This window comes from Schistocerca americana, chromosome 7, assembly GCF_021461395.2.
Source record: "Schistocerca americana isolate TAMUIC-IGC-003095 chromosome 7, iqSchAmer2.1, whole genome shotgun sequence".
NCBI lineage: Eukaryota > Metazoa > Arthropoda > Insecta > Orthoptera > Acrididae > Schistocerca > Schistocerca americana.
In genome coordinates, this window is record NC_060125.1 from 258,843,733 (window position 1) to 258,868,577 (window position 24,845).

General features: G+C 40.5%; 2 protein-coding genes across 2 annotated transcripts in view; one reads left to right on the plus strand and one right to left on the minus strand.

Moving 5' to 3' along the window:
- Positions 1 to 13,440, minus strand: part of LOC124622615 (4-coumarate--CoA ligase 1-like) — a 203,063-nt gene extending 189,623 nt beyond the window's left edge. Inside the window, exon 1 of the mRNA XM_047148380.1 lies at positions 13,373 to 13,440. The gene's annotated coding sequence lies outside the window, so the exon portion shown is untranslated. The remainder of the gene's footprint in view (positions 1 to 13,372) is intronic.
- Positions 13,441 to 13,533: 93 nt separating this feature from the next.
- LOC124622456 (probable 4-coumarate--CoA ligase 1) overlaps positions 13,534 to 24,845 on the plus strand; it is a 169,579-nt gene continuing 158,267 nt past the window's right edge. Inside the window, exon 1 of the mRNA XM_047148160.1 lies at positions 13,534 to 13,698. The gene's annotated coding sequence lies outside the window, so the exon portion shown is untranslated. The remainder of the gene's footprint in view (positions 13,699 to 24,845) is intronic.

The window sequence follows — 24,845 nt, forward strand, 5'->3', positions numbered from 1 at the left end:
CTGAAATGGACAGTATATAAAGAACAAAAGTAAGGCATAATAAACACTAAAACTATATGCCACTTATTTCCTCCTCATAAAAATAAAAGAATAACTATATTTTACTTATGTTCTTCTTATAAAAACAAAGAATAAAAAATTATCTTGTTGGATGTTTTCCCTTTTTTTAACATTTGTACCATTTGTTAGGATAATATCTCAATACTTGTGTATGTATATTTCTTTGTCAAAGCAATTCTTGGAAATAATTCTTATTTGCTAGTGAAACAATGTTGAAATGGGTGTCTAGAAAAAGAAAACATTTTACTTGTACATGATATTTAGAAAATGTGTTAGGAATAGATTTTACTTAATTACTACATTTATAAAAAAATATATTTCTAAGAAAATCGATGTGAAAGACTCCTCACTTTCGATAACAAACTTCTTAAAAAACCAACTTCACACTTAAATAAAGAAAGACAATAATTAAAAATTAATAATAGCATAAAAATATTCTTCTCTTGTCATTTTTGAGAATAATGTGGAAGAATATAAAAATATAAATTAGCAATGCAACCTAGCATAGAACCAGAATAACGTGGCTGAACAGTAGGCAACAAAATTTAGATAACGGAATAATTTTTAACTGGCTTAGACAACAATTCAATCACTGCCTAACTTCAGTACAAAAATTAAGTTCGAAGGGTGGTGATATGTAAGGTGTCAGGCAAATCCAACACCTTTCATGAAAACCCTGACATGATTAGCAAATCCAGTAGTACGTCACATAGTTCTGAATAAATTGTGACATTAAATTAACCAAAGTAATACGAGTAACGAGTGAGCAAATGGAATACCACAGACTAACACAAGAATGCCTAAATGCATGTCATACCTTCCCACCGTGAGACAGACGCAGTTCCGAGGGGAGAAACGAGAACAGAAGCCGAGAGTAGAACCGTGTTAAGCTAGAAAGCCCTACGATAAGGGACGGACTGGACACCCACGTCGCCAGCTAACCACTAGGACCACCCCAGCTGCAAGTTTTAGCGTGAGACTTTTTCGCGTCTCTGTTACTTTGCAAACTTTAAAAACATTGCGCCACCACGAAAAGTATAACGTTTCTCATTGGATAGACAGAATTTTTGTAGGCGGAGCTTAAGGTTAACATTGAGACCCTGATTGGTCAGATGAAAACACAGCCAGATAGTTTTTTTTAAACCAACTTCGGTAAATTGTAGTAAGGAGAATTTAGGGGAGAGTTGCTTCCGAGACGGCGAGGTGAGCGGAGCTGTGCTGCCCGCCGCCCCCTGACGAACACCGACAAGGTAATGAACGCACGCGATGCCGGATAACAGCGCATAAAGCTTCACTCAGAACTGCAGAAGTCTCATCTGTTACACCCCCTTTTTGCGTAATACTAGCGTCTATCGTCAATTAAAGCTCATGGTGTTCACATTTGCCACTTGAAGTAAAAATCTGAAATGCGATGGTTATTCTGTTGTATAGTTATTGAGAAGCCACATCAGCCACTGTAATTTACGACAAGTTAGATAAGTAATTAAAGATAATTGAGGGTCACTGTAGACCATTTTGATAGTTTTCTCTTTTGTGAAACTTAATTTAAACCTAGATTATAGATGTGATATGGCATAGGTCATCCTTCGATCCATTGTAGAACTTGGAAACACACTCAGGGAATATTCGTTCACATTTTTGTTGAATGCAGTTGGTTTTTACCATCCAGTATTAAAACATTTCCTTTTATCAATAGTGCAATTTATAAACAATGTTTTGTGAGTAGAATAAAATTTCCAATGGTAAACTTAACTGCTTTTTCGACGTTATTTCACCAGCTAACTAAAAACAGGAAAGCCTTGAACCCCTTCCACTAAATTTAGTTAGTATTAAGATTCTTTTGCAGGGAGTGCAGTGGAGCTGACGCTGAAATCATTAAGTATTTGGTTATATCATCGCTAGTCTCACTGAACTCTTCTGAATTCTACATGTCATGTGTGGTATGGCGTCTCCTTACCAGCAACAGGTCCCAGGTTCAAACTAGTCAATTGCCTAAAAAACACGCTCAGAGTGTCGTTGCACAAAAGTGGTAGGAAGACACGATATAGAACAAACAGACACCATGCAGAATGTTAGAGAATGGCGATCCTGCCAGGATGGTAAAATACCATGATTGAAGGTCGACCACATGCATAACTAGGTAAGAAAAATATCCTGTTGAAAAATTTTCGTAATAAAAAAAAATTTTTTTAACGTTATAAATAGTCGAACACAGTAGCTGCAGCGATAGATAGTAATAAAGTATTCAATAGATAGACATTCTAGCAGTGACAACAGCATAATTAAGTTATGAATTTTAATATTTTTAGAATTAAGTTTTCTCTCCAATGCAAGCGCACAGGTGGCGGATACATCGTTGACAAGTTGGTTCTGACCCAACAAGTAAGTGAATGGTTTGTCACGTCGTGTGAACAAAAAGTTTATGAAACGCGTGAGATCATATGAGCGCATGTTTACTCGAAGTGGGGCGCGTGAATTGCTTTTAAAACAGAAAATAAGGGATTCGGAAAGATTAGCAATGGCAGATCGAGACCTTGACCGAATTGAGGTAGAGATCCAGCATGAAAATAGACAGAGAATAGAGGACAGTACAACAGACGATGCAGTATCGCGAGAAATAGGACATATAACGCACCATAACGAGGATAATGTACGTCAAGGCATAGAAAACATAAGTCAGCATACGACAGAGGAGCAGGAAAGTAGAGAGACAGTCGATGAGGATTCTAACTTGTGTCTTGAACACGAAGAGCCCATAGTACAAGTAATCAGAGCTCCCTCACCACAGAGTACAAGGAATGCGAGCAGAAACGTGTCACAGCACAGTTCAATGCAATCGGTTGCAAACCAACACTTGGGCGAAAACACAGAGCGTAGGACGTTGGAAGAAAACGCAATAGGACCCACCAATCTGGCAGAACTACTACAATTAATGACGGAAACCATGACAAGACAAAATAAAGAAATTGCGAACCAAATTAAAATTCAGAATGCAGAAATGACGAAACCATGAGACAAATGCGTGCGATTAAAGAAAAAAACAAAAAAATTCAGTTACACATAAGTCATACTGAAGACAAGGCAAAAGAATCTCGAGAAGTGATAGGAAACTTAATAACAGGTTACAATCAATTGAGAACAGACATTGACAAGGTACAAGTGGACGTACAAACATTGCGTAATGACACTCAAGACGAGATCAACACATTACGTAACAACACCCAGGGAGAAGTCAAGAAACTAGAGAATCAGATAAACGTAATTACTAGACAAGCAGCAGGTACAGCGCGTGAAATTGTTGAAAACAATGTGTTACACAAATGTATCACAAAAGCAGCGCTGAAAAGACATGTTAACCGCATAGTCAAAATAGAAGCGCAAACGAAGCGACAATTTCTGAAATTGCGAACAGAGTTGTTGCAAACCATTGAAGAGCGTAGTGAACAGGATCGAACAAGCACAGAGTCTGCAACCACATCCGTATCTTTAACAGCACCGGAAAAACAAGCAATTAACGAAGATATTACGCATTTGCGATTCCAATCACAGGCGGAAAGTAACATACGTGAAATCAGACAGCCTGCACCGCAACAAACACGTTTCGAAATTCTTGATGAACAAACGTCATCACAAACACATGCGGAACCACAAATGTATGTTTCAAGACAGTCTGGATCGTGCAATGAAGCATCAAGGTTAGCCAGACAAGATACCCAACCAATACCTGACAATGGAAAGCCTGGTCGCGAAGAGTACAGTGCAATGCATTCAGCTACACGTTCACAACCGATGGAAGAAAATTATTGCGTACCACTCCAACGATACTACGCAAGGGTAGGCGAAAGTTACAGTGGACAATATCCAATGGATCTACCACAACGGGAAAAAACGACGGGAGAAATGATCAGAAACAAAAGTGGTGAAGAATCACGAATTTCATATGGAACTATGACGATGTACGACAACGATCATTTCCTCACAGTCAGAAAATTTCAACACTTTCGAGAAGGAAACCCATTACACCCACGACGTTTTGTTGATCAATTCAGGGTAGGATTACCAGAACACTGGACGCTAGCACACAAATTAGACTTTATATGTGCACACATGTCAGGAACAGTCGCAGAAACCATGCAGAATGTTGCAGCGACATGCCGATCGTACGAAGATTTCGGAGAGAAGTTTCTCTCACGATATTGGTCCAGCGAAGCACAGAACAGAGTAAAGTATGAATTATTACAGAACCCATATTTTGAAAATTCAGGAGAGAAGAGTCCCGTGAAATTTTTCGAATTAATGGCAAAGAAAAATCAGTGCTTAGATGTACCATACAGTGACGGAGAGTTGATTAAATTATGCGCGATGAAGCTACCATTGAAATACCAGCAATCATTAGTAGGTCGCGGAGGCAATGACGTCGAAGCATTTAAAGGTATTCTAAGGGAACTAGAGTTCATATTTTCGGAAGATGACGCAAGAAAAAGACGAAGCGCACGTGAAAACGAAAGCAAAAAGCAGTGGAATCCACAAGACACAGTACGAAGAAACAATAATTACGAACCATGTGATAACTTCGCACCAAGAAACGACAATAGATATCAACAAAGAACCGGATATGGATTTAGAAGAGAATATGGCAATAACTATAATTCACCCAGGAACGACAACAACTATTACAGAGGGAATAACGACAACCGGAACGGGTACTGGAAAACCAATAGACCGACAAATTATCAACAAAGAAACCAGTATCAACAAGCTGAACAAGAAAAGAGAATACAGATAGAAGAGGTGGAGGTGAGACCACCAAACCCCGATAAACGTACGAATTGACGACTAAGCGCCCATGCCAAAGAGAATGACGCACCGACCCAGGACAATTGCAGCACCTTGAACAGAGAAGCAAAAATCTTATCACGAGAAGAGAAGAAGGAAGAAACAAATCCGCAGGTACCAGATGAAAACGAAGACAAGAAAATAATAATATCGTGTTAGGACGAAATTAATTGGGAGAATACTGACGAGGAAGATGAATTACCAGAGGCATGCACAACGGATGTAAGAGGAAAGGACGAAGTAATGAGTATTGCAGAGCTATTTGAGATGGAAACCAGGGAAAGCGAATTCAATGAGAATAATGCACAGTCGACAGAAGTTGAAAATAAGTTACGAGTGGGCACACAACCCAACGTATATAATGAAGGAAGTTATGAAGCGATAATTAGAGCATTTAGATGCGATTATGTGGAAGTAGCGACGAAGAAGGAGAAGATAGACGAGGATGAGGAAAAAGTAGAGGCTGTTGAAGAAAGTGTAAATGAAGGAAGAAATAGAGAAGAGAAAATAAAAGAGAGAGAAGTAGCAGTCGAAGCTTACCCTACAGAAAGTTCGAATTCACAAGGGAAATTCCTAAAAAGACTCATGTATGATTCAGTGGAGGATTCGTTGATGCAAGAAGAAGAACAGAACCAACGCCTTCAAATTCAACCAATTGTGAACGCCATGGTAAAACATATCCCAGTCAATATTGTAATTGATAGCAGAAGTGAACTGACTGCGTTCTCAGAAAATTTATTCATGCAGTGTAATGCCAATGAGGAATTGCTAGTTCTGAAAACACGTAAGATTGAAGTAAGAGGTCCTATTAGAAACAATGCTGCGGAAGTTACGAGACAAACAAGGTTAACACTTTCGTGTCAAGGTCTAAAGATCGAAGCAAACTTCGTGATTATACCTAAACTAACTGTAGATTTGATTATAGGTGCAGATTTTTTAATGAGAGATGAGCGATAATAGATATGGGGAAACGTAGCGTAACATTCTGGAATGTCACACTTCTCTTTGAGCAAAAGCTAAAATTAGAAGAAGTACCAGTTATAAACAAACAGTTAAGAATGATGCGAGATAAAGAGGATGAAGAATTAGAACGGTATGCACAAAAGGGGGAATCACCTCAACTCATGTCAGAAGTCCATAAAGAAATCGACGAAAAATTGCAAGAAGTTCAAGGTATTTCGGAACACAGTAAAAGAGAATTAGAGGATATTTTACGAGATAAAGCAGAGGTATTTTTACCTAAGACTGGCAGTATTAAACACTTTCAGTAGAAGAAGTTTGAAGATTAATTTTATTACTGGTAAATAATCAGCACAATATTTCAAGATTATGTTGCAGATAAGATCGTCAGGAGAAAGAAGAATGAAGAGAGAGGAAGGTGGGAAAAAGAAAGTAGTTTCAATAAAAACAAAAACAAAAATAACACCAATAGTACCATAGATTAAGGTGAAGGGATAAAACGTAGATAGTCTAACAGCATGAAATACTAAAATGCGATACACCATGACACTACACAAAAATAAAAAACGAATTTGAGGTTTCTTGTATAAGTTAAGAATCAAAATATCTTAGAATTGTAACATGGAAAGGACGCTGAAATTTGTAAAGCTTCTTAAGAAGGCATAAAACAATGTAGGTACTAGACATATGTTAGATGATTATAAGTAAAACTTTTTGTAAGAACCATTGTAAAAACTCCAACGAAGACCAGATGCAATGACCCACAAGTTGCAACGCAGGAAGTATCAAGAAAGAAAAGGACATAATTAGCAAGACACGATTCCTATAAGGCAGAAGCGTCGAGAGAAGGGAAAGGACAGCGAGACCAACAGAAGGCCCTTGTAGCCGAAGTGGGCTGTATATCTGCTGAACCACAGGGTGGCGGAACACGGAAGGGACTGGTGCAGGGACTGACAAGCAAACACCGGACTTTCACCGCTCGTAAACCCCGGGGCGCCCCGAATGAATGGAGCGAGCAAAAAACGGCCCAACGAGAAGACCACTTGGGCAAGCCCTCACTGGCAAAAAATATGTGTAAAAGCCACACTACCGCTATTAAACAGCACGCTGATGCACGAAACTGAAGAAAACGTCCACAAAGTAGAAATGACACGCCCAAACAATTTATCAAACTGTTACTAAGAGGAGAACTTCAAAGTTATCAATAAATATTTCCATATCATGCCCAGAGAAGAACCAAGAATCAATTAAGAAGCAGAGAAAAAGCAGGAAGAACAGAAGTTGAAGTTTCGCTAGATTGAGACCAAGAAAGAAGATGGGTGAAGAATAGACGACATACCTTCCCAAATCCCTATCATATTGTAAACTAGTCGTCTGCGAAGTATTACAACGAAAAACGACTGCTTTCAGCGACACATAAAGATGACTTTCACGTATACAAAGCAGTAAACCACGAGATTCTGCACTCACAGCTCCATTCCATTATGGGACCTCCACAACAGCAACACACACTTGCAAAGCCAACAAGGAACGACGAACGAAGCTGTATATCAAATACTTGCCCACATCCATCTTGCTCAAGTCTATGACCTTCGTGCAAAAACATTTGCCAACCTCATGCTTAAACATTTATAGGATTGTGTGAATGTATGAAATCAAATTATGTGATGTAGGAATTGTGCAAAAGAAACGTGTGAAAAACTACATAAGTTAAGCACACCAGACAGCTAATAAACTACAAAATAACAGTCATTGACTATGGACTTAAGTAAAAAATAGACTATCGATAAAAATAAGTCATTAGTTCTGAAATGGACAGTATATAAAGAACAAAAGTAAGGCATAATAAACACTAAAACTATATGCCACTTATTTCCTCCTCATAAAAATAAAAGAATAACTATATTTTACTTATGTTCTTCTTATAAAAACAAAGAATAAAAAATTATCTTGTTGGATGTTTTCCCTTTTTTTAACATTTGTACCATTTGTTAGGATAATATCTCAATACTTGTGTATGTATATTTCTTTGTCAAAGCAATTCTTGGAAATAATTCTTATTTGCTAGTGAAACAATGTTGAAATGGGTGTCTAGAAAAAGAAAACATTTTACTTGTACATGATATTTAGAAAATGTGTTAGGAATAGATTTTACTTAATTACTACATTTATAAAAAAATATATTTCTAAGAAAATCGATGTGAAAGACTCCTCACTTTCGATAACAAACTTCTTAAAAAACCAACTTCACACTTAAATAAAGAAAGACAATAATTAAAAATTAATAATAGCATAAAAATATTCTTCTCTTGTCATTTTTGAGAATAATGTGGAAGAATATAAAAATATAAATTAGCAATGCAACCTAGCATAGAACCAGAATAACGTGGCTGAACAGTAGGCAACAAAATTTAGATAACGGAATAATTTTTAACTGGCTTAGACAACAATTCAATCACTGCCTAACTTCAGTACAAAAATTAAGTTCGAAGGGTGGTGATATGTAAGGTGTCAGGCAAATCCAACACCTTTCATGAAAACCCTGACATGATTAGCAAATCCAGTAGTACGTCACATAGTTCTGAATAAATTGTGACATTAAATTAACCAAAGTAATACGAGTAACGAGTGAGCAAATGGAATACCACAGACTAACACAAGAATGCCTAAATGCATGTCATACCTTCCCACCGTGAGACAGACGCAGTTCCGAGGGGAGAAACGAGAACAGAAGCCGAGAGCAGAACCGTGTTAAGCTAGAAAGCCCTACGATAAGGGACGGACTGGACACCCACGTTGCCAGCTAACCACTAGGACCACCCCAGCTGCAAGTTTTAGCGTGAGACTTTTTCGCGTCTCTGTTACTTGCAAACTTTAAAAACATTGCCCCACCACGAAAAGTATAACGTTTCTCATTGGATAGACAGAATTTTTGTAGGCGGAGCTTAAGGTTAACATTGAGACCCTGATTGGTCAGATGCAAACACAGCCAGATAGTTTTTTTTAAACCAACTTCGGTAAATTGTAGTAAGGAGAATTTAGGGGAGAGTTGCTTCCGAGACGGCGAGGTGAGCGGAGCTGTGCTGCACGCCGCCCCCTGACGAACACCGACAAGGTAATGAACACACGCGATGCCGGATAACAGCGCATAAAGCTTCACTCAGAACTGCAGAAGTCTCATCTGTTACACCCCCTTTTTGCGTAATACTAGTGTCTATCGTCAATTAAAGCTCATGGTGTTCACATTTGCCACTTGAAGTAAAAATCTGAAACGCGATGGGTATTCTGTTGTATAGTTATTGAGAAGCCACATCAGCCACTGTAATTTACGACAAGTTAGATAAGTAATTAAAGATAATTGAGGGTCACTGTAGACCATTTTGATAGTTTTCTCTTTTGTGAAACTTAATTTAAACCTAGATTATAGATGTGATATGGCATAGGTCATCCTTCGATCCATTGTAGAACTTAGAAACATACTCAGGGAATATTCGTTCACATTTTTGTTGAATGCAGTTGGTTTTTACCATCCAGTATTAAAACATTTCCTTTTATCAATAGTGCAATTTATAAACAATGTTTTGTGAGTAGAATAAAATTTCCAATGGTAAACTTAACTGCTTTTTCGACGTTATTTCACCAGCTAACTAAAAACAGGAAAGCCTTGAACCCCTTCCACTAAATTTAGTTAGTATTAAGATTCTCTTGCAGGGAGTGCAGTGGAGCTGACGCTGAAATCATTAAGTATTTGGTTATATCATCGCTAGTCTCACTGAACTTTTCTGAATTCTACATGTCATGTGTGGTATGGCGTCTCCTTACCAGCAACAGGTCCCAGGTTCAAACTAGTCAATTCCCTAAAAAACACGCTCAGAGCGTCGTTGCGCGAAAGTGGTAGGAAGACACGATATAGAACAAACAGACACCATGCAGAATGTTAGACCCCTACCTCAATAAATTACTCCAAAGTAAATTTCTTGTGCGAATGTGTGCTCTTCCATTCAAGAAATATTTGAAGTTGTCTATTAAAAATTAGAAAAACTTTTATGAACTGTAAATTCACATCAGCGATTTCACAGAAATTAGCCTGTGGCTGGAATGAATCGGAGGAATTGTAGTTTCATATTTTTTCGTTTTTTCCGAAGCTCCTCTCAGCAGACGAGTTTTCCCCACTTCTCTTGTCACCATCAGACTGAGCAGAAGTATTTTGTGTACAAGTCTCTGTAGTAGGTATAAATTTAATTTATGATTAAATATGTCATATTCTTGTTGTCATTCAAAACTAATAATTTTCCCCGCAATTATTAAGCTGTACATGAATTATGGTATTTGTAGTATTTGTTTCAGAAAAACTCGCTGGAACTGCGAGATCAGCAGATCATGAGAAAGAGACACAACGTGCCGAATGCAATTCGCTTTCACCCATTGATTTCATTCTGCTGTAAGCAAAGCACGTCCCTGTGATTATTTGCGGGCCATTTAACAGTCACTTGCGGTCGTTCTGAACAAGCGCAAATTACGCGCGATTGTCTCCGAACTGTGGATCTGCTGCTCTCGCTCCTGTCAGACACCACAGAAGTGATGATGGTGTAAAATTGCTGTGGCTCGTAAACGGTAAAAGCATCAGGATCCAATTTTATCCTGAAACCATTGCATTACTTTTAGATGCGTATGAGATCCAGTAGGTAGAATGCACGGCACCATAAACAATGACCGTAGGCCCATATTTCAATGAGAAAGAAATTAAATTAATCTGAAAAGTTGATTTTTTACAAATTTTGCCACTTTCTTCCAATCGCGGAGCAAAATGCGTCATGGTTTATCTGCATTTTGATGACATTATGTTACAAAACAGTCGAATGGTATCGGTAGGTTCACTATTTTCGAAAGTTGTTTCAATTATGGATACCAGGGGGCAACATTTGGTCATACATTTGAAGACCAATAACAAATAGCTATGTGTTTAAAGTCATTCACTCCTAATACACATTCACAAACATTAATAGTGTACTGGGCAAACAACTATTACGTTAAGTACTGATCTAATATGAAAGTATTCGTCACTGACTCGCACTGCATATGTATCTAACATGTACTGGAAAACAATACTGACTTACAGTATTTTATTTTAAATTCTTAATTGTATATGGAAATGCTGTGTGGCTAGGGCCTCCCGTCGGGTAGACCGTTCGCCTGGTGCATGTCTTCCGAGTTGCTGCCACTTCGGCGACTTGCCTGTCGATGACCACTCAGCTACCAGGGCGGATGTTCTTAGTAGTAAAACAGGAGAAAAGTCGGGAAAGAATGTATGGTCGGGTTACAGTGCGAATCGCTATATTTTTAAATTGGTTAAAAGCCACACTATGCTACCAGCCAGACAGTTCAGCCTGCTGAAGAGTGTGACGTCGCTTGAGCTCGCCTCAGCTAGATCAGCAGATAAGAAGTTTTATTTAGTTGTTCCGTACAATATTTTCAGTCAGATTAGTAGCAATACACAGCAATCACTTTGGCTCAGTATAATTTCCAGTATTACCATTACGGAGATATGATACTTAAGTACTGAATAATGTAATATACTGCGGTATAGGGTTTGTAGAGGAAAGTAAGATTTGATGCTAGGTTTTTTGTGTCAATTGTGGTCAAGACTGAGTATCAAGACGTCGGCTGAGATTGCGCAGCGTTCGGATGCGCAGTCTTCAACGCCCTCTTTCTGTGTATACATTGCTTGTTTTTATTGTGCTGATAACTCTTAGCGCGTACTTAATTAAATTATTAACATTGCAGGAATAGTAATGGGAACGTACACCACAGAAAAACCGAGACAATGTTAATTTTCGCCGAAGAAACGTTAAATGAGTTAGAACTGAAAATGACGAAAGTAACAGGCAAGTTACAAATCTTTTGGCAAAGAGTGACTTACTCTTCCAAACCCTCTTTAAAAGGTGTGAGCGTAAATTTTAGATGGAATCCATATAGTAATTTTTCGCCCGTGCTGTTAGTGTTGACGTGTCATTCCATGAAATGTTTAATAATCTTTTTTGATGAAATGGAAGAACAGCCGGCAAGTATATGCAGAGATTCATATGTACGGTTTTACGGTTTGCAAAGGAAGAAAATCATGCAAACTGCTTTTGAATTTGCTGAAGTTAATGGTTTAAGTGACCGATTTAATACTGAAAAGAAAATGGTTGAAAAAGATTTGGACAGCCAGATAATTATACCAAGGGAAGGGCAATCGGCTTTAATAAAATACAAGTTAAAAGCTTTTTGACAACTTAAAATCTGTTTATGAATGAACGAAATTTCCTCCTCGTAGCATCTTTAACTGGCATGACGCCAGGCAATCAACAGTGCCTAACAAAACACCCAAAGTAATTCACCAGTAGGTGAAAAAGGGGTCTGTAAGGTGTCTTCATGGGAAAGAAGTCAAATTGTTAGTATTGTTGCCTGTTTTAACGCTTCTGGATTTTATATACGAGGGTTGCAACTTAAATAGTGGCAACTGTTTATTCACAACCGATACAAAAGGATTGCATGTTTGCACCTGTTACTGCCCTTGAAAGTAGTCACCAGCGTTGTGTAGAACCCGTTGCCAGCAACGTGGAAGGCGTAGCATATCGTTAGCAGAGCCTGTTCTGTTGATGGTGCGAATGGAGCGGTCTACTGCCTGTCGGATCTGTGGAACAGTTCTGAAGTGAATGCCACGAAATGGTTCCTTCATCTTCGGAATCAAGTCAAAGTCACAAGGACTTAAGTCCGAGGAGTATGATGGATGTTACAGTACTTCCCAGTCCCATCGACCGAACAGAAGGTGCTTTCCACTAAAAGATTTAATCATTCCAATAGTCATTGTAGAGACTACTAGAGCTGAAATAGCTGATAAGGTAGTGAGGTAAATTTGAAAATAATAGCAGCGAAACATTCAAAGCGATCCAAAACTGGATCAGATGTTCTTCGGAAGACTAAATACAATAAAGGAAGCTCCCTCTGTGCAGGCGTCGGAAGGCTCAATGGTACCGACCGACCACCACGTCACCCACAGACTGTAGGCGTAAGTGGATGCGGACATGGAGAAGCATGTGATCACCACACTGAACTCACGACCGTTGTCAGCTTTCGTGAAAGGAGCCGCTACCTCTCAATCAAGTAGCTCCTCATTTGGCTTCATAAGGGCTGAGTGCACCCCGCTTGCCAAATCACTTGGCTGATCTGGGAGTCACCCATCCATGTGCTACCCAAGCCCGACAACGCTTAATTTTTGTGATCTGACTGGAACTGGTTTTTCCACTGTGACAAGGCCGTTGGCGCTAAAGGCAACGGAAAGAAGAAAATAACAGCTCAGCTTTCTGATATTCACCCCTTGCCGAAGTGCAAAAGTCAATGCACATAAGTCTGAAAAAGTATCAAGCTCGCCATTTAAAATTGTGCTGGTAGAAATAAAAGCAAAAAAATTAACAAGATCTTCGAGATAAGGAAGAACAGACAAAAGAAAGACGTAAGAAGCTTAAGGGAAAACCTGTGATAAGAATACTCCTTGACGGCACTTGTCTTCGGGCCTGGCTGCCAAGAGCAGCTGTGAAGGCAGTCGTATCTTGGTAAACTCTGCTCCTCAGATAACACTGTATCACTGACGCCTTCGCGCGTGCACTGGACCACCAACCTTCGCTCTTGGCTCGATCTTGTGATCACAAGGCGACCTCAGCACTCTGACGCCGCAGCATTGTTGCCAGGGAGTGGGTGGGTCACACCATTGGTGTCAGACTTGGCTGCTATCACAGCAGTTTGGTGGTAGTGAAGCTACGTCTATAGCGCCGTTTAGCAGTACCAACACAACGTGTTGTGGTGAGTGAACCTTTTTGTACATTGAAGACCTCTGTTTTACGTTTGTATACTTGCTTTGGGGCATGTCAATTCACAGAGACATCAGTGGCTTCCTTAAACTGATGTCTGTTAAACCACAAGAGACTGTGGTTTTCTCGCCGTCTGAAGGGAATTTATCCAGCACCAGTTCGGCACAAATTTTGTAGAAAAAGAAGACTGCAATTAAACCACCTAGGGTCCTACCACTACCAAAGACATCAGGTGGAATTATTCCGTTCATAGTTCCAGCCCTTGCAGCTCTGTCAGCGGTAGGTTCACTTACACGTGGGGCTGCGGCTGTAGCCAAAACGGTCAAAAACGCACAGAATGCACAAGCGCAACTAGAGGAAGCCAGAAGACATAATCGGGCCATGGAAGCAGCAGCTATCGGAAAGGGTCTCTACTTGAAACCATACAGGAAAGGACTAGGCAGCTTCACAAATAAAAAAAATTCCTGCAAATACAGTACAATATTTCGATTCATTTGGGGATTAACAGCAGCCTGAAGAATTACAACGCTACTTCACCAGCAAAAGAAGTATTTTCTACAATTTCCGGCGATATCAGGACTTTAACACATACCTGTGTGGGCATCTCTGCGTTATGTACCTCATCACAGCCATGGAAAATTAGCCTTTGCCTGTGTCAGCGAACCTCTGGAATGCGCGCTATATTTAGACCGAGCGGTGAGAAGTCTGGAATGCGCGATTTCTCCTCTCCTCGTAGGAGCCGGTGTGCGAACATCCACACATACAAAATAGTCATCATTGAACGCGCGCCCATCATTTGACGTTTAGATGCAATGTCGTACACTCTGACTTTAAAAGAGAGAGGATCAGTATTACGTGCAAATTACTCTCGGCCGATTGATTTAAGTTCAGGGGACTGGAGTACTGCACTGAATGGTCTGGAGACGTATAACAGCATTCCAAATATCACAAAAAGCAACAATAAACTGAATCTGGAAATCGACCATCGGAAGGAGGTTCTACAAATACAACCTGGTGCCTACGATATTTATGATTTAAACAAAGTCTTAAAACAGTCAGGAAAAGGTATTGAACTACGCACAAACATTAATACCCTTAAATCTGAAATACAGACAGAGAGTGCTATAATATGCATCCTGGCTCCATCCCTCTGCATTGCCGAAATCTGCTGAACAGAATTCTTGTACTTATTCCACCTACACTCCTCCATTATCATACTCTTCGTACGTGATGTACTGAACTGTGGCTATCGTCCTCCCTCGAATGTCTACATGTAATGCAGCTATTGAAAGCTGCTCTATCCTTCACATTCATCTCGATGATCGAACACATGACGGTGGTTTGACAACGATAGCTCAGCAAAGACTGAATGTGCACTGCCAATTCCAGTCATCTGAGTGGCGAAAAAAGAAGTCCCTATCTTGGATAATGGTACTCAGCTGACGTCAAGACAGCGTCCTCTGTGTACCAAGCCATGTGGTGGATACACTGGGTGCAGCCATCTTGACGTCACTGTCGCCATCTTGGATGACGTCACTGTGGCAACCTCTGATGGCACGGATATGAACTAAGTCAGTTGCAGTCCAGACTCAGTGGCGAACACATCTGCTTGAAATTGGTTAAATAATAAGGACAAGGACATTTTTCCTTCCATTTTCCTAAGTGTGACACATTATCATCTTGGAATTTGAACTTCCTGCCATTTCCTGGGGGGGGGGGGGGGTTAGGTTAGTGGAGGTAGCACAATTGACCTTCTTCCCGCCAAAATACGCCATCTTGGATGACATCAAGGAGGCGCTCTCTGATGGCGACGATATCAGCTAAGCCAGTTGGGGTCTAGAGCTTGTGGAGAACACACATGCTTGAAACTGGTTACATAATAAAGGCAAGTCCCTTTTTCCCGCCATTTTTCTTGGCGTGGCGCATTATCATGTTGGAATATGAACTTCTCGTCATTTAATTGGGCCAGGGGGGAGTGGCACTTTCCCGCCAAAATTCAAGCTTCCCGCCAAAATCCGCCATCTTGGATGACGTCATCGCTGTCATCTTGGATAACGGTACTTTTGGGTAGAAACGGTGTAGTTCCAATACTCACTTTATGCAATTTTTAATGCCTTTCATCACAAAGGTGAAACCTATCATACACTTGTCAAAAAATTGCATAAAAGAAATATGACATTCAGTGAGCATTACTCTCAGCAGTCAGTGCATACTTGCTGTGCATGTTGTGAACACAAAAATTTCTTATAGCTGCGGCATCTGCACTTAGTGTACTGGTTTTCTGAATGACCGCATTCACAGCACCTTTGTCTTTTTGAGCTTGGGTCCCCTACTACAGGCTGGACAGCGCCTGCATCTGGAAAAAGATTCTGAATATCTTGTCTGAGATTTCTTGGCAACGATAAGCACTGGGAACGTTGACGCAAATAATCGTAAGCTAGATTACGTGCCAGAAGTTTCAGAAACTCACTGCGTCTTGTGCTGCTGTTATTTGCATTTATATCTGCAATGTTCATCATGGCATAAAAGATCACCATTGACCATTGTTGGTTTTTCTTGACACATTGTAAATGCTGCATAGCGGATCGACAGTATCAACTCCTGATTTGGTTCCATTATAAAATGTTATCGTTTGTGGCTTTTTCTTATCGCCAGAACTGGTATCAGTTGCGTTATCCTGATGCATTGTGGATAGTATCTGAACCGTCTTGTTTTTCTTGGCGACATATGACATTAGAGTTGAGTTTTTCTGAAACACAAACAGTGTTGTTCTTATTTCCCCGTTTCTTGTTTGCGTAAACTCTGGTGGAATCTCAGGTTTATTCTTCCTCATGGTTCCAACCAGAGGAAGATTCTACTGAAGCAAGTAATCAGCTAATTCTAATGGTGTGAACCAATTGTCTACAGTTATACTATGTCCAGTTCCTGAGATCTCATTAGTGAGACGTTTTCACAACAAAAAATGTTCAAATGCGTGTGAATTTCTAAGGGACCAAACTGCTGAGGTCATCGGTCCCTACTCTTACACGCTATTTAAACTAACTTAAACTAACTTATGCTAAGAACAACACACACACCCATGCCCGAGGGAGGACTCGAACCTCCGGCGAGATGATTGGAAATTTGTGGTAAGGGCTTATGGGACCAAACGTTTGAGGTTATCGGTCCCTAAGCTTACACACTACTTAATCTAACTTAAACTAACTCACGCTAAGGACGACACACACACCCATGCCCGAGGGAGGAACCGAACCTCCGACGGGGGGAAGCCGCCCGGTTTCACATCTGTTTGTTTGTTTCTAATTACAAACGGCCCTGTAGGCTGCTTACCAGCGTAAATTTCCAGGTTGGCTGCGTAATACATCCTAGCATCCACCAAAGCAAATATTTTCAGCCCATACTTACTTGGTTTGCTAGGATGTACTGTCTGAAGAAACACTTGCCTCTGAAAGCATCCAGCTTTTCATCAATAGTACAGTACTCCCCAAAAGAATAAGCATTTTCACAATTTTCCACAAAGGAAGAAAACACCTCACATATGGGGGAAGAATTATCCAACTTCTTCCTTTCCTCTCAGATATCCTTGTTTCCGAACCTCAAGCAATACGATAGGAATCTAAATCGTTTTTCAGTCATTATCAAACGACATAACTCAATTCCGATTTTATTGCCTGCCCATATATCTTGGGTGTTAGTATGGTTATCTTTACTTGCAGCACATAAATACAATATTCCTGAAACAGCTTTTACTTCAGATATGCCTGTCAGTTGAGCATCCCTTTATCTGGAATAATTTTGGGTACTTCATAAATCTTTTTATTTGAGTGAACAACAATACTAGAAAGTACATCACCATCGAAAAATAATTCCCTACATTCCATCGGTGTTCTGGCATTCTTAGCGGTTCCTTTCACTTCTGATAAATTAGCAACAACGTTTGTCGTGGAATACTAACATTTTTGGGGAGACACACTTTTGACCATTTTCTGGATTTGCTTCTTCCTACAAAACATTCGTCAACATATTCGTCACTGTCACTCTGACTGGAGTCTACGTCTTGCTCAGTGTCCGAATCTTCTTCTCTTGTTTCCACATTGTCTTCTTCCACATCACTGTAAATATCAAACTCATCATCCGATTCATCATTTTCCTCGAACAACAGTCGGAGTACAATTTCCCTATCACGTTCATTTACCAAATTGTAGGTCTTCTGCGACGTTATGTTGGATCTGAAGGTAAAAAAATATCTGTTAGCAACAGCTGCTACTAACAAGTATTATAAACTACTAGATTACATAAAAAATTTAATATATACCTCCAGTAATGGGAAAGGTCGCGTGGCATCTGGTAGATTCCATCGATGCAGCTCCGGAACCACTCTCTTCTCTCCAACACTGTACGACGAGTAATGCGGTATTGATGAGCTGAACACGTCTGTATTTAGTTAGCTGAAAGGTAGATGGCACCACACGTGCGCCAGTGTATCGGTTGAACAACAGTGAGTTAATGAAGTGTAGCTGGCATGTGTCAGACGACGCGCGACCACTCCAGGCTAAATTATAGAGAGAAACCCAGTAATGGATCGACGGGGGGTGGGGTCTTTAAGTAATGGATATTAAGAACAGCTGGTTAACATTACAGAAAAATAAAAACGTAAAAACACACAGTTAAGGTCAGGACATTGTTGTTGTTGCGGTATTCAGTTCAGAGACTGGTTTGATGCAGCTCTCCATGCTACTCTGTCCTGTGCAAGCTTCTTCATCTCCCAGTACCTACTGCAACCTACATCCTTCTGAATCTGCTTAGTGGATTCATCTCTTGGTCTCCCTCTACGATTTTTACCCTCCACACTGCCCTCCAATACTGAAGTGGTTATCCCTTTATGACTCAGAACATGTCCTACCAACCGATCCCTTCTTAGAGGTAAGTTGTGCCACAAACTTCTCTTCTCCCCAATTTTATTCAATACTTCCTCATTAGTTATGTGATATACCCATCTAATCTTTGACATTCTTCTGTATCACCACATTTCGAAAGCAAACTATTTATCGTCCACGTTTCACTTCCATACGTGGCTACACTCCATACAAATATTTCCAGAAACGACTTACTGATACTTAATCTGTACTCAATGTTAATAAATTTCTATTCTTCAGAAACGCTTTCCTTGCCATTGCCAATCTACATTTTATACCCTCTCTACTTCTACCATCATCAGTTACTTTGCTCCCCAAATAGCAAAACTCATTTACTACTTTAAGTGTCTCATATCCTAATCTAATTCCCTCAGCATCATCCAATTTCATTCGACTTCATTCCATTATCCTCGTTTTGTTTTTGTTGATGTTCATTTTATACCCTCCTTTCCAGACACTGTCCATTCCGTTCAACTGCTCTTGCAGCTCCTTTGCTGTATCTTACAGAATTACAATATCATCGGCGAACCTCAAAGTTTTTATTTCTTCTCCATGGATTTTAATTCCTACTCCGAATTTTTCTTTTGTTTCCTTTACTGTTTGCTCAACATACAGATAGAATAACATTGGGGATAGGCTACAACCCTGTCTCACTCCCTTCCCCACCACCGCTTCCCTTTCATGCCCCTCGACTCTTATAACTGTCATCTGGATTCTGTAAAAATTGTAAATAGCCTTTCGCTCCCTGTATTTTACCCCTGCCACCTTAAGAATTTGAAAGGCAGTATTCGAGTCAACATTGTCAAAAGCTTTCTCTAAGTCTAAAAATGCTAGAAACGTAGGTTTGCCTTTCCTTAATCTGCCTTCTGAGATAAGTCGTAGGGTCAGTATTGCCTCACGTGGTCCAACATTTCTACAGAATCCAAACTGATCTTCCCCGAGGTCGGATTCTACCAGTTTTTCCAAGAATTCGCGTTAGTATTTTGCAGCTGTGACTAATTAAATTGATAGTTCGGTAATTTTCACATCTGTCAACACTTCCTCTCTTTGGGACTGGAATTATTATATTCTTCTTGAAGTTTGAGGGTATTTCATCTGTCTCATACATCTTGCTCACCAGATGGTAGAGTTTTGTCAGGGCTGGCTCTCCCAAGGCTATCAGTAGTTCTAATGGAATGCTGTCTACTCCCGGGCCTTGTTTCAATTTTGGTCTTTCAGTGCTCTGTCAAACTCTTTACGCAGTATCATATCTTCCATTTCATCTTCGTCTAGATCCTCTTCCATTTCCATAATATTGCCCTCAAGTACATCGCCCTTGTATAGACTCTCTGTATACTCCTTCCACCTTCCACATTTGTCCTCTAGCCAACCCTGCTTAGCCATTTTGCACTTCCTGTCGATCTCATTTTTGAGGCGTTTGTATTCCTTTTTGCCTGCTTCATTTACTAAATTTTTATATTTTCTCCTTTCATCAATTAAATTCAATATATCTTCTGTCACCCAAGGATTTCTACCAGCCCTCGTCTTTTTACCCACTTGATCCTCTGCTGTCTGCACTATTTCATCTCTCAAAGCTACCCATTCTTCCTCTACTGTATTTATTTCCCCCAGTCTTGTCATTCGTTCCCTAATGCTCTGCCTGAAACTCTCTACAACATCTGATTCTGACAGTTTATCCACGTCCCATCTCCTTAAATTCCCACTTTTTTGTAGTTTCTTCAGTTTTAATGTACGTTCCCCGGGGGGAGGGGGGAGGGGTGTCAGGACATTACCCTGTTTAAAATAAAACGTATAGGAATAACAGATTCAATGTAACTGGGGTATAAATGAATGGTGGCCGACAATTTGTATCTATTTTTAAGAACTTCGATTTTCAACCATTTTTGTGTTACGAACACCAAGTACATCTACATCTACATCTACATCTATACTCCACGAGCCACCGTACGGTGTGTGGCGGAGGGTACTTATTGTACCACTATCTGATCCCCCCTTCCCTGTTCCATTCACGAATTGTGCGTGGGAAGAACGACTGCTTGTAAGTCTCCGTATTTGCTCTAATTTCTCGGATCTTTTCGTTGTGATCATTACGCGAGATATATGTGGGCGGTAGTAATATGTTGCCCATCTCTTCCCGGAATGTGCTCTCTCGTAATTTCGATAATAAACCTCTCCGTATTGCGTAACGCCTTTCTTGAAGTGTCCGCCACTGGAGCTTGTTCAGCATCTCCGTAACGCTCTCGCGCTGACTAAATGTCCCCATGACGAATCGCGCTGCTTTTCGCTGGATCATGTCTATCTCTTCTATTAATCCAACCTGGTAAGGGTCCCATACTGATGAGCAATACTCAAGAATCGGACGAACAAGCGTTTTGTAAGCTACTTCTTTCGTCGATGAGTCACATTTTCTTAGAATTCTTCCTATGAATCTCAACCTGGCGCCTGCTTTTCCCACTATTTGTTTTATGTGATCATTCCACTTCAGATCGCTCCGGATAGTAACTCCTAAGTATTTTACGGTCGTTACCGCTTCCAATGATTTACCACCTATGGAATAATCGTACTGGAATGGATTTCTGCCCCTATGTATGCGCATTAAATTACATTTATCTACGTTTAGGGAAAGCTGCCAGCTGTCGCACCATGCATTAATCCTCTGCAGGTCCTCCTGGAGTACGTACGAGTCTTCTGATGTTGCTACTTTCTTGTAGACAACCGTGTCATCTGCAAATAGCCTCACGGAGCTACCGATGTTGTCAACTAAGTCATTTATGTATATTGTAAACAATAAAGGTCCTATCACGCTTCCCTGCGGTACTCCCGAAATTACCTCTACATCTGCAGATTTTGAACCGTTAAGAATGACATGTTGTGTTCTTTCTTCTAGGAAATCCTGAATCCAATCACAAACCTGGTCCGATATTCCGTAAGCTCGTATTTTTTTCACTAAACTTAAGTGCGGAACCGTATCAAATGCCTTCCTGAAGTCCAGGAATACGGCATCAATCTGCTCGCCAGTGTCTACGGCACTGTGAATTTCCTGGGCAAATAGGGCGAGCTGAGTTTCACATGATCTCTGTTTGCGGAATCCATGTTGGTTATGATGAAGGAGATTTGTATTATCTAAGAACGTCATAATACGAGAACACAAAACATGTTCCATTATTCTACAACAGATTGACGTAAGCGAAATAGGCCTATAATTATTCGCATCTGATTTATGACCCTTCTTGAAAATGGGAACGACCTGCGCTTTCTTCCAGTCGCTAGGTACTTTACGTTCTTCCAGCGATCTACGATAAATTGCTGATAGAAAGGGGGCAAGTTCTTTAGCATAATCACTGTAGAATCATAAGGGTATCTCGTCTGGTCCGGATGCTTTTCCGCTACTAAGTGATAGCAGTTGTTTTTCAATTCCGATATCGTTTATTTCAATATTTTCCATTTTGGCGTCCGTGCGACGGCTGAAGTCAGGGACCGTGTTACGATTTTCCGCAGTGAAACAGTTTCGGAACACTGAATTCAGTATTTCTGCCTTTCTTCTGTCGTCCTCTGTTTCGGTGCCATCGTGGTCAAGGAGTGACTGAATAGGGGATTTAGATCCGCTTACCGATTTTACATATGACCAAAACTTTTTAGGGTTCTTGTTTAGATTGTTTGCCAATGTTTTATGTTCGAATTCGTTGAATGCTTCTCTCATTGCTCTCTTTACGCTCTTTTTCGCTTCGTTCAGCTTTTCCTTATCAGCTATGATTCGACTACTCTTAAACCCATGATGAAGCTTTCTTTGTTTCCGTAGTACCTTTCGTACATGATTGTTATACCACGGTGGATCTTTCCCCTCGCTTTGGACCTTAGTCGGTACGAACTTATCTAAGGCGTACTGGACGATGTTTCTGAATTTTTTCCATTTTTGTTCCACATCCTCTTCCTCAGAAATGAACGTTTGATGGTGGGCACTCAGATATTCTGCGATTTGTGCCCTATCACTCTTGTTAAGCAAATATATTTTCCTTCCTTTCTTGGCATTTCTTATTACACTTGTAGTCATTGATGCAACCACTGACTTATGATCACTGATACCCTCTTCTACATTCACGGAGTCGAAAAGTTCCGGTCTATTTGTTGCTATGAGGTCTAAAACGTTAGCTTCACGAGTTGGTTCTCTAACTATCTGCTCGAAGTAATTCTTGGACAAGGCAGTCAGGATAATGTCACAAGAGTCTCTGTCCCTGGCTCCAGTTCTGATTGTGTGACTATCCCATTCTATACCTGGTAGATTGAAGTCTCCCCCTATTACAATAGTATGATCACGAAACTTCTTCACGACGTTCTGCAGGTTCTCTCTGAGGCGCTCAACTACTACGGTTGCTGATGCAGGTGGTCTATAGAAGCATCCGACTATCATATCTGACCCACCTTTGATACTTAACTTAACCCAGATTATTTCACATTCGCATTCGCTAATAACTTCACTGGATATTATTGAATTCTTTACTGCTATAAATACTCCTCCACCATTGGCGTTTATCCTATCCTTGCGGTATATATTCCATTCTGTGTCTAGGATTTCGTTACTGTTCACTTCCGGTTTTAACCAACTTTCCGTTCCTAATACTATATGCGCACTATTTCCTTCAATAAGAGATACTAATTCAGGAACCTTGCCCTGGATACTCCTGCAGTTTACCAATATTACGTTGACTTTTCCTGTTTTTGGTCTCTGAGGACGGACGTTCTTTATCAACGATGATAATGTCCTCTCTGGTAAGCCGTCAGGTATTTTATCGTTTCGCCCAAGGGGGGGTCCCTCTAACCTAAAAAACCCCCGTGTGCACGCCACACGTACTCTGCTACCCTAGTAGCTGCTTCCGGTGTGTAGTGCACGCCTGACCTGTCTAGGGGGGCCCTACAGTTCTCCACCCAATAACGGAGGTCGATGAATTTGCAACCATTATAGTCGCAGGGTCGTCTGAGCCTCTGGTTTAGACCCTCCACACGGCTCCAAACCAGAGGACCGCGATCGACTCTGGGCACTATGCTGCAGATATTAAGCTCAGCTTGCACTCCGCGTGCGATGCTAGTTGTCTTCACCAAATCAGCCAGCCGCCGGAAGGAACCAAGGATGGCCTCAGAACCCAAGCGGCAGGCGTACATTGCGTTTATGTAGATACTGACGTTGGTTTTTACACACCTGAGGGATTATTGTGCAATAATTATACTACTGAAACTTCCTGGCAGATTAAAACTGTGTGCCCGACCGAGACTCGAACTCGGGACCTACTGTTTAGCATCCAGTAAACGCGGAAGTTTGGGCCTTCTTGCTGTGGGTTAGATATTCTTCTATATCTGTAATGGCAACTTGATTTTCCCCTTTATGTTTACATGGGAAACTACCAAAGAAGTTTTCCAAAGATAATCTGGTCTCCCGTAATAAGCCGTTAACTCGTGATCGATGTACTGTGTATCATAAGACGAAAAGTATTGGCGAAGATCTTTGACCAACTCTTCAGTATTTGTACCATGATAGTACTTACTTCTCTAGCTTTCTCACAAGTGCATATGGTATATTGTCCTGTTAACTGATACCACAACTGAGTGCACTCTAAATGTACTGTGTAGCCTCACTATACTGGAATTTGTTACGTATTGTAACCTCTGAGATTTATCCATTGTCAAATAATGAGATGAGAGCTAAACTGCTTTTAATCTTGTATGTATTTTCGTTCGTTTTGTGCTCTTTATAATTTCTTAACATATTTCTCAGCACTATATTTATCTGTGTTTGCACCTCAAGGTTTTCAGTAGAGCAGCTGATGGTCGTATGTGCATTTCATGAATTATTTGACGGCTGTTAACAGTCAGCTAACAAAAATATCTCTTAGATATTTTAGCGTATATAGGAGTTTTCGAAGGAGGGAGGGGGTGACGGAAGTTCCTTTCCTTAAGAGGTGGATCACCAGTAGAAGCTGCATGGGTTGTGCTAATCCCGATGTTGCTGCCCAGCATCAACTGAAGAGCAAATCATGCCGCTCTCATTCAACCGTCGGAGGCAGGGGCGTTGTTTTCTCGACAACCAGAAGTGTTGCTAACGAGTTACCATTGGACATGAGATTGATGATTTATGTGTGGGAGACAAGAAACAGAGTTCGTAGACGCCAGGAAGCATTCGTAGAGCAGTGTAAGGAAGTGCAGGGTAACGCAATTCTCACTGAGGTACAAC